The sequence below is a fragment of the Rutidosis leptorrhynchoides genome, chromosome 2 (assembly GCF_046630445.1).
Source record: "Rutidosis leptorrhynchoides isolate AG116_Rl617_1_P2 chromosome 2, CSIRO_AGI_Rlap_v1, whole genome shotgun sequence".
In the NCBI taxonomy this organism is placed as follows: Eukaryota; Viridiplantae; Streptophyta; class Magnoliopsida; order Asterales; family Asteraceae; genus Rutidosis; species Rutidosis leptorrhynchoides.
Window position 1 is genome coordinate 8,948,508 of NC_092334.1, and position 11,610 is coordinate 8,960,117.

Sequence of the window (11,610 nt, forward strand, 5' to 3'; positions counted from 1 at the left end):
GTTTATAAATTTTATTATTGATAATGTTATAAAATATTAATACTAAACTAATAATCTATTAATAATGCTATTGAAATAATAATACTAAATATTACATTAATACCAATAATAATATCAAAATAATTATTATTAATAATAAGGATGTGATAATATTAATAATTGTAATAATAACTAATAATAATACTAGTTATAATAATATTAATATTATTAATGATAATAATAACAATAATAATATAATAACACAACTCAAATTTTATATATGTTTTATTTTAAAAGTAATAATATTACAAATCTTAATATGAATATTAATAATAATAAAAATGATGAAATTAATGATAATAATATTAATATAACACTTATATTCAAACTTGTAATTTGATACAATATCATTTATTATTTATGTATTATTATATTATGTGATGACTTATACTGAGTAGTTAATATTTATAACATCATATATATATATATATATATATATATATATATATATATATATATATATATATATATATATGGTTAGTATTATATGAAAATATTCTTAATTAATTACATATAATTATTTATATAAATAATGTTATTATAATTGGTAGGTGATATATAAACTATTAATATGATTATAATATATGTATTAAGTATATTTTAGATACAAAATATTTATTTGTAACGAAAATGATAGTTTTGATAATAATGATTTACTAATAATAGTAACTTTCTGAACATTGATAATACTAATATAAATAACAATATTGTTAAAACTGATACCTATGTTAATAATAATATTAGTAAAACTAATATTATAAAAAATGATATTTATACTAATATTAGTGCGAGTAATAATAACTTGTATTGTTTTATAACAATAATAATAATCCTAAACATATTCATAATAATAATAATAATAGTACTAAAAATGGTACAATTACTAATATTTACAAAAATAATAATAAGTTGCATTATTTTGTCACTAATTATAATGTTTATAATGAAAGTTTTATTATGTTCCTAATAATGATAAATAATAATAATAATAATAATCCTAATACTTAATAATAATAATAATACTAAGTAATTATAATAACTTGAGTAATAATAACATTTATAACAATAATAATTAGTACTAACAATAATAATAATAATAATAATAATAATAATAATAATAATAATAATAATAATAATAATAATAATAATAATAATAATAATAATAATAATAATAATAATAAAGAACATGAGACTACCTTAAAGGAGGCTTTTTTAAAAAAAAAAAAATGTCCAAGGCAGGAATCGAACTCGAGACCACTCGCTAACCCGATCAACCCATCAACCATCGATCTATCTGTTTTCTTTCTGATAAATGCCCAACCCAATTATTTATAAACCTGTTTACTGTGGTTCATCTTCTTCCCCAATCCTAAACCAAATCGATCAGGAATCAAGACTAAGGTATTAACGAGTTCTTAAATTCGAATTACTTTAGAAATTGAAACAGAAACGTATGGCTATGATTTAATTAACTTAATCAGGAACGAAAAATAACAAAATTAATTATAACAGACCTTTAAAAAAAACGCGTATGAACTCTACCATTGAAATTGAATTTGAGGACGTTTGAGTTAAAGATTATAACATGAAAAAAATTTCATTTCACTCTTAGAAACTATCTGAACGTTCAATTGAATCTAAAACATCAAAAGGAATTCAAATTTTACAATTAACATGAATGTTGACTTTTTTTTAGCAAAATGTTTGACTCACGAATTGACGATCGATAATAAGAGTTGGAACTTCAGATTTTTGTAGAAATTTTGCTTATTGCATTCCTAACAAGACCACATTTATGGATTTTGAAATAAAAATCGAATTCTAGTTTTTCTGAATCAAGAACACTTACAGAGTATTTTTCTGCGTCCTTCTTTGTTTTCTGTTTAATTTGGATATAAAAAAAAATTGTTGTTGACTCGTGTAGTTTGTGAAAGACAGTAGGAGTCGTCTGGTTCTTTTAGCTCTGATTGTGATTACGTTTTATCACATAAACAAATCGACATCAGGTTAAATAATAATAAGAAAATATCTGAATAAAATATAAAAAGCAGATGGAGATGTTCCACTGATTTTAACCTCATCTAATGAAATCGAATTCTCCTTGTACTGGATTAGATAGAGACTCCTAACAAACTAGAGACAGAATCCAAATCTTCTACTGTATTGAAAGTGATTTGAAGCAGCAAGTGAATTTCTCTATATTTATTTATGTATTTAATTGTAATTATATTTATATATGTATTATATATATGTACATAATCTGTATATGTATTCATTTATATATATATCTATATTATACGTATATATATGTAATTATATATATCTGTTTATATTTTTAATTAAATATACGTAGTTTATAAATTTTATTATTGATAATGTTATAAAATATTAATACTAAACTAATAATCTATTAATAATGCTATTGAAATAATAATACTAAATATTACATTAATACCAATAATAATATCGAAATAATTATCATTAATAATAAGGATGTGATAATATTAATAATTGTAATAATAACTAATAATAATACTAGTTATAATAATATTAATATTATTAATGATAATAATAACAATAATAATATAATAACACAACTCAAATTTTATATATGTTTTATTTTAAAAGTAATAATATTACAAATCTTAATATGAATATTAATAATAATAAAAATGATGAAATTAATGATAATAATATTAATATAACACTTATATTCAAACTTGTAATTTGATACAATATCATTTATTATTTATGTATTATTATATTATGTGATGACTTATACTGAGTAGTTAATATTTATAACATCATATATATATATATATATATATATATATATATATATATATATATATATATATATATATATATATATATATATATATATATATATATATAGTAACAGTAATTTGATTATTCTAATTGTTATTTTACATTTTAAATTCTAATGATTCATTTATATTATAACTTTCAAATGTTATATTCACTTATATTTATATTTATATCTATAAATGTATTTACATATCCATTTACTCAAAATTGTTCGTGAATCGTCGAACATAGTCAAAGGGTAATTGATTGCATGAATACATTTCCAAAACTTTTGAGACTCAACATTACAGACTTTGCTTATCGTGTTGCAAACATATAAAGATTAAAGTTAAATTTTGGTCTGAAATTCCCGGGTCATCACATCAAACGCTAACAAAATCACCTCGGGTTAAAAAGAGGCAAGATGGGCACCGAAACGGGATTTTGTGTATTGGATATTTTATCAACCACTGCATGTCCCGGTATTGAACAACGACACATACCAATTATCTTACTTGTAAACAATTTTTCGGGTTAAAAGGAAAGCGATGAGCATTAACATAAGAATAAATTAGACAAGAATTTTCGCTCAAGTTATCAAAGTAACTATTTATGCTAAACTAGTTAATTTTCAACTATAGTTCGTCATTAATTATAAATTACATTATTTATGAAAATTTTAACTTCATTAATATATGTTAACTTGTGTTCTTGTGAAGAAAGAAAGATTATCTCTACTTATTATGGCATCCTAGTGAATAGGAGTAAAACACATGGTAGATTGGTAGTAGCCGGGGAAAAAAAAAAGAAATGAACATAAATTACAGTTTAGATGCAAAAGTTGTACGTAGTTCTATATTTACCTTGACGGCTACCAATTGTCCGTACATATTAAATAATTACGCCGAGTATCTTCAGTACGTTGTAAGGCAAAATTCTAGCGTAACAAAGGTATTTTATCTAGGACAAATAACCCAAAAATTTAAAATAATTTAACATATGTCTCAATAAAGATAACATTAACAATTAATGTTCAAAAAGATAAACTCAATATTGATCCAATTAGAGGTGTATATTACTTTTTAAGGAGGTAACCGGTCATGCATAATATTGAGATGTCATATGATTTGCATATCGACTAATTACATAGTTAAAATTATTATATGGCATTTGAATTAAATTTGACAACATCCATCCGCATTCTTACCAAAATTATGACCCAAATTTGTTCAGTTAATCAAACACATGCATTGATATTGAAAATCCATTTAAATGAAAATAGCAAACCTAGCAAATCTATTACTCCGTATATAAACAAGATCTAAAAGAACCACCACCACCCTTTATCAATTCTTGTCTCACAGATAAGTGTAAATGTTCAAGAATAGAATAGAATTCTACACTTGAAAGATTAAGGTAGGAAGACTTTGTTGCTAAAAATTAAAATAGCAAGACTTTGTTGCTAAGTAGTTTAGAATACATAATGAAAGTGTAGAATAGAAATAATTAGAAGATTGAGTGTATTATTTGAAGATTAGTTTTCTTATACAACTCTTGATTACAACATCTATTTATAGGCTAAAAAACTAACTTTCTTAACCTCTAAGAAATCTTAGGAGCTAAGGATCACGAATACCGATAATTACTTAACAATTAAGGATACTAAAATATCTAAGTATCCTTAATGGATAAGAATACTTAATGGCCAAGTATTCTTAATAGTTAAGAATACTTAATAGCTAAGAATACTTAATAGTTAAGTTTTCTTAGTAACTAAGTTTTCTTAGTAACTAAGTTTACATAACATAAGATTAATGTCTAATAACAAGCTTAGATACGCTAACACTCCTCCTTAAAATTATTGTTAGACATCATAAGGCGAATTTTCAATTGATCTAGCTTCATCCCCGTAAGAGACTTTGTAAGCATATCTGCCAATTGATCATCAAAGGTGCAATATTTCAGCTAGACTTTTCCATTCTTCTCGGCTTCTCGAATAGCATGATATTTGATATTGATGTGTTTGTTCTTCCGTGTTGCACCGGATTCTCTGCTATAGCAATAGCAGACTTGTTATCACAATAGATTACTGTTGGACATTCTTGAGTTAGATCCAAGTCGGACAGCCCATTTCTCATCCAAAAAGCATGATTAAGAGCATATGCGATTGCTATATATTCTGCCTCTGCATTAGATTGTGCGACAATTCTTTGCTTCTTTGAGTTCCAGCAAAATGCACTTGAACTCCTCCTAAAACTATGATTCATCAAATGAGCGTCGATCTCAGAATAACACGCCTTTGGTGCTTTCTTTAGACCATAAAGTGCCTTATATAGTTGGTACACTTTTTCTTCTTGACCAACTACTTCAAAGCCTTGAGGTTGCTTTACATAAATCTCCTCCTCAAGTTCAGCATTCAAAAATACAGATTTCATATCAAGATGATGTATTTTCCAATTGCGTTGAGCAGCTAGAGCTATCAATAACTTGATCACGTCATAACGAGCAACTGGAGCGAAAACCTCTTCAAAATCCACACCCTTTGGCAAATAAACAAGCTTCCATGTTTCATTTTTCTTAATCATTTCAAGTTCTGCTTTCATGGCTTCATTCCATTCATCATGTTTGAAAGCTTTAATATAACTTTCGGGCTCCATAACAACGTGATTACAAGACTCGTATACATCAGCAATTTTTCTGGTTCTCAAAACTTCGGTGTCAGTTGTGTCTTCGACATCAAATTCTGGATCATCATAACGAGATTCATTTTGGAGACTTGAAATAGAAGCTTCATGCCTTTTAACTTCCTTTATATTCCAATCCCAGTAGGTTCCTTCATCAACAGTCACATCTTTACTTTTGTAATCGACATACGATGCCATGAACAAGTGTTCAGTTGCTTCCTGATTTTCTTCAGAGACATTTGCCGACTGAAGTTTCTTTGTTTGGCCCTGATTTTTCTTTGCTCTACAATATTTTTCAATATGTCCAAACTTTTTGCAAAAATTGCACTTAAAGTTTGGTTTATCTTTGAACCAATAATCTTTTTGATGATTTGTATTTTGACAAACTTTACATGGACGGAAAGTGCCTTTGTAATTTCCTTTCTTGTACGTGTTTTGTCTTGAATTCTCAACCTTGTTTTTTTTTAAAGATGCTTGAAAAGCACCTTCAACCTTTTCTTCAGATCTCATAGAGATCCTCTGTTCTTGTACATGAAGCTTACTGGTTAGTTTAGAAACTGTAAGCATACTAACATCACAAGATTCTTCTATTGCGGAAATTTTGGCTTCAAACTTTTGAGGGACACTTATCATTATCTTCTCCACCACTTTCTGGTCTGAAATCTTGTCACCATAAAGTCTAATTTGATTAACAACATCCATTATTCGAGATGAATAATCTTTCACGAGTTCATCATCGTTCATTTTCAACAATTCAAACTCTCGTCTGAGAGTCAATAATCTGACAGCTTTTACTCTATCAGAACCTTCATAGGTATCTTGGATTTTATCCCACACAGCTTTTGGTGTGTCCAAGTCCATTATTGAGGTGAAAATTTGATCAGCAAGTCCTGAATGTAAACAGGAAGTGCCTTATCTTTCTTCAGCAACTCTTCTTCATAATTTCTTAGTTGAGCAACAGTTGGGTTAGCTCTGAGTGCTGGAGGATCTTCATCAGTCTCTACAACCTTCCATAAACCTTGAGACTTCAAATATGTCTTCATCTTCACTGCCCAAATATGATAGTGCAATCCATTAAATGTTGAAATTGCTGGAGCAGTTGAACTAGATGCCATGTCTAGTCTAAATTTCTTTAGCGTGAATAAAACAGCCCCTTAAGAAGAGAGCTCTGATACCACTGTAAATGTTCAAGAATAGAATAGAATTCTACACTTGAAAGATTAAGGTAGCAAGACTTTGTTGCTAAAAATTAAAATAGCAAGACTTTGTTGCTAAGTAGTTTAGAATACATAATGAAAGTGTAGAATAGAAATAATTAGAAGATTGAGTGTATTATTTGAAGATTAGTTATCTTATACAACTCTTGATTACAACATCTATTTATAGGCTAAAAAACTAACTTTCTTAACCTCTAAGAAATCTTAGGAGCTAAGGATCACGAATACCGATAATTACTTAACAATTAAGGATACTAAAATATCTAAGTATCCTTATGGGATAAGAATACTTAATGGCCAAGTATTCTTAATAGTTAAGAATACTTAATAGATAAGAATACTTAATAGTTAAGTTTTCTTAGTAACTAAGTTTTCTTAGTAACTAAGTTTACATAACATAAGATTAATGTCTAATAACAAGCTTAGATACGCTAACAAGAAGCACCGCTATCGCAAAATTGGAGAACCACCACCGAGTGTTCTTCGTCAATAAATGTGAAAAACTGTTGTTGAAAGAAGAAAACTCAAATTGATGCTTTAGACCTGCAACAAATAGAACGATGATGGTGTATGTTGGTTCAAAAACAGTGATGAGATTTGATGAATAAGATACGATTGTGTCGGTGGCAACTTTTCATGTTAAAGCATTACATATTTTAATGATTTAATAAATGAATGGGCATATATGATGAGTATTTAAAATTGACATATATGATATTATCTTTTTATAAAGAGTTTTTCTAAATATAGTCTTTCTGATTATACTTAGAGGGTTAGGACATGTAATATGTGTTTGTACTTTGTTTAAAGCCACCTCAAATAGCTACCTTCCTAACTTTAATGTACCATTCTTAATGCTTAAATTATTCTCTTAAGAATAGCTCTTACGACTATCATTAGACAAACTCTTTTTTAAATGGATAAATATGTTATTTTAAAAGTTAAGAATGAACAAATACGATATTATCATATTTAAGGGGGTATATATGTTTTTTTTTTGAACGGCCGGTTAGTTGGTAAGACACCCCACACACGCTAGAAGGAACCCGCTCTCGAATCTTCGCACTTACGTGAACCGGATCGATTTTATCATGCACCTACACCTGCCAGTAGCAAATCGTAGGGACCACAGACCCTAAGGTTGACTGTGTATACATAATATGCGGTAAACCTCCCCCCCATAGAATCGAACCCGCACCAGTCGCGATGAAAGGATACGGACCCACAGTCCAGGAGCTTGGTACCACTCAGCCATGAGCTCGGTGGTTTAAGGGGGTATATATGTGATTTAAAGGTTTGGAAGGGTATATATGATAAAAATTAAAAATTAAAATTATGTTAATGTTTATTTCTTCTAGTAATATACTCCATCTGTCTCATAAAAAGTTGTCACATTACTATTTATATATATTTATGTCCAAAAATAAATGTTCATTACTCAAAATAACATTAATAAGTTACAAAGCTTCCGATTCTATCCTTCCTATTTTATATATCAAAGTGAGCAAAATATTTACTCATAATGTCTTCTCTCACTTACTTTGTTAAAGAAGCTAGTTAATTTAGATAAAATACTAAATGAAGGATAAAATAGAGATTTTAATAACATATCTCAAACTAACATTTTTTATTGGGTGAAATTTTTTGTAGGAGAGAGAGAGAGTAGTTGATTTAAAAAAAATAAATAAAATAAATAAAAAAGATTAATCTATAAGCCGAGATTTTTTAAGTTTTTCCGGCTGAGTCTTGCACTGGGCATAGACATCGGTTCTTTGGTAGTTTAGTCATTTTCAAGATTGGGCTTATCTAGGCCCAACATAACCGTAGTGAGTAGACTTTTTCAAGTTGATCGTTTTTTGGCGTTTTCAGTAAACCTTTTGATGTACTTACAATCTTCCCATTTGTTAAACGTTACATTCGTTTTCTTGTCTTGTTTCAAACAACTTAACGAATATGCCTTCAAGAGGACCACGTTTTTCGTTGTTACGTGCACACGGTTTGAATATTCATTTGAAACACATGTGCTTGGACCGTCCATAGGAGCTCAAAACAAGACAATTAAATGTCTCTCGTCCTTTTCTGGTTTTTTGTTCTTGCATATGTTTTTAGTTTTGAAGTTTTTGCATCTAATTTCTAAATTGTATACTCCGTATATGGAGTAGATTTTATTTAAATTTCGAGAACAATAATTCGGGAATTTCGAACTTGCCAATTGTAAGATGATATTTACAAGAAATTTTCAAGTGAACAATGAGGTATAATCACTCCAACCATTTGGAGTTTTATTTTAAAATGTGAATCAGGATAGTAAATTTATATGAACTAGGTTGGTGCCCCCGCGCTTCGCTGCGGGTTTTGAACCACCATAAAGTTATATTAAAATATACGAAGACATTTCACTAACATGTACCTTTGGAGCAAGAATGGTTAGAGGATAACTCAAAGCCCCGTCGGGATAACCTATGTGTAAACCTAAATGTGCAACATGGATTAAAAACCATTACAGTAAACAGTTTCACTCCAATAATTATCAAAGTATTCATTTTCATTCTTAACATTAATACATAATCATTTTTTTCCCTTAAAAACATACTCCATAATTAACTACTCTTGAACATTGGGTTTACAATTATTGGAATGAGCTTGGTTTGATATCAACAACACATGGCCTTTTTCACTCAATATCCCACTATTATCTTTCAGTAACAATACAATAACTACATTGTAAGAATCATGTTATCAGTTCAAGCTATCCAGCTACATATTTTAAAAATGTCGTGCTACGTTCATAAGAGCAACATTGCGAGTAGGTACCTTGAAGTTGTCCACGAACAGAGAATTCATGTGATAATGGACAACCATGACAAACGTGGCTGCAAATATTAGCCAAAAGTCAACCAATAAATATTGAACCTGAATAACGAAACTTGTTAATGTAGGTATGGTATGAGATTCTCAAAATTACGCATAACATCTCAAAATATACACGAAAAACAATTAGCTATCCAACTCAAAGTTACAAACATTGTACCTGAAGAACATGACGCTTAGCAACTAATTGTAGATTATCTTTTGCAAATTTACAGAAACTTATGTCACACATAAAACAACTATTAGGCCCTAGAAACACAAATATTAAATGTACAAAATCAAATCACACAGTCTTGAAATTCAGGTCTAAGAAACTTTAAAACAGGATAAGCAAAAACCTCATTTGGTATATATATATATATATATATATATATATATATATATATATATATATATATATATAATATTACTAATAGTCAAGTCATAGAATGAATTTGTAAGCTAAAAATTATAAAATAATTGTGCTAAATTTATCATATGAAACTCTCTGTGTGAACTTGTTCATTGTTAAATGGTTCATACCTTTGCAATTTCAAGAATGAACAATCACTTATTCTGCATCTTCTCCATGTGTGTCTACAATATATGGATTCAAAGATAAAGAATCCATTAGTACAACAAAAAAAAAAAAAATGTGTATTCAAGTGTTGCTCAATATCCAAATAGAAAAATGCATTATACTAAATATCAATTGAAAAAAAAAAAAGAGTTATTATTTTAAAGACATTTAAGAACATAATGTTGATTCCAATTTCAATCTTAGTCACTGGACAAACGAAAACAATAATTTAAGTGGTAAGAATGAATAAATTTTTTGATTAATTAAACAACACATAAACTATAGAGGTGAACAACATAGATAATTGGGGGAAAACAACCAAAATCTTGAATAGAGAAACTTACCAACGTGAGATTTCCAGCAAGTAAACAATTATTGAGATGAAGGGAAGCAAGAAGACGAATAAATTGTGGTGAATGGAGCAGATTGTAACGGAAGCTGATTATAACCCAAAAATTATACTAAATACCTTAAAAATTGAGTTGGAAATAAGAAGCACCCAACAACAAAAAGAAAAAAAAAAGAATCATATGGAATTGTATAGCCGCAGAATAGAGTACGATAGCTATAAAAAAAAAAAGGGACAGAGAACAATCTTACAGTTATATGATGATCAGAATCAAGGATAACGTGAAACAGATGGCGACGACGGCAGGCGGAGGCGGTGCCGATGGTGTTAAGTAAAATGGAAGCGGGAGGTGGTTTTGTTATGGCGTTGGCGGCGGTGGCAGGCGGAGGCAGTAGCGATGTTGGTGGTGAGTAGAAGGGTCACGTGAGGATGGAAGGTTGATGAGCGGGGTGGAAGACTCTGGAATGATATGGAAAGGGGGAAAGCAGGGGAGGGTAGATATGTGGGGAAGATGAACAAGGTGTAAGGACCAAAAAACCCTTTTGGATTAAAATAGTAGTTACTGTTAACGTTTGGTATCTACCAATCAAATTGTGACAACCATTACCACAATTTATATATATATAAATATGTTCATTTCCATTTAATGAATTATTTTAATTTAATTTAATTAATTTCAAATTATACCTATATCTAAAAGATAGAGAGTAAATGAATAGCACTCAGGGATACTTTCGACTTTTCGCGTTTTTTTCCCTTCTCCTAATTGAACAACAAAACCTCCACACTTTATCCAAAAAAACAAACCCACCCTCCAAACAGGGGGATAAAGTGTCAAATACCCATTTTCATAAAAAATCTTAAACAAACTCCACCCAAATATTTAACAGGCCATATCTTCGCGCTCAGAACGAGTTAAATTTTTCCGCCACCATCGTTAAACTCGAAATAATTTTAGGAACACAATGTCACTAGCTATACGCAAAACGGACGCTTTTTAAAAAAGCTAAATATTTGTGGTACTTTTCATACACGTTAATTCTCCGTTAAATTTTTAAAAGTCGACAATCCATAGCGAAACGC

At 28.8% G+C, this 11,610-nt stretch overlaps 1 long non-coding RNA gene across 1 annotated transcript; it reads right to left on the minus strand.

The window, feature by feature from the left end:
- Positions 1 to 9,331: 9,331 nt before the first annotated feature.
- LOC139890531 (uncharacterized) lies at positions 9,332 to 10,907 on the minus strand. Its single transcript, XR_011773356.1, has 4 exons — positions 10,779 to 10,907; positions 10,523 to 10,616; positions 10,142 to 10,195; positions 9,332 to 9,621 (listed from the first exon to the last, which is right to left on the minus strand). It is a non-coding gene; the product is annotated as an uncharacterized lncRNA (long non-coding RNA).
- Between the last annotated feature and the right edge of the window lie 703 nt (positions 10,908 to 11,610).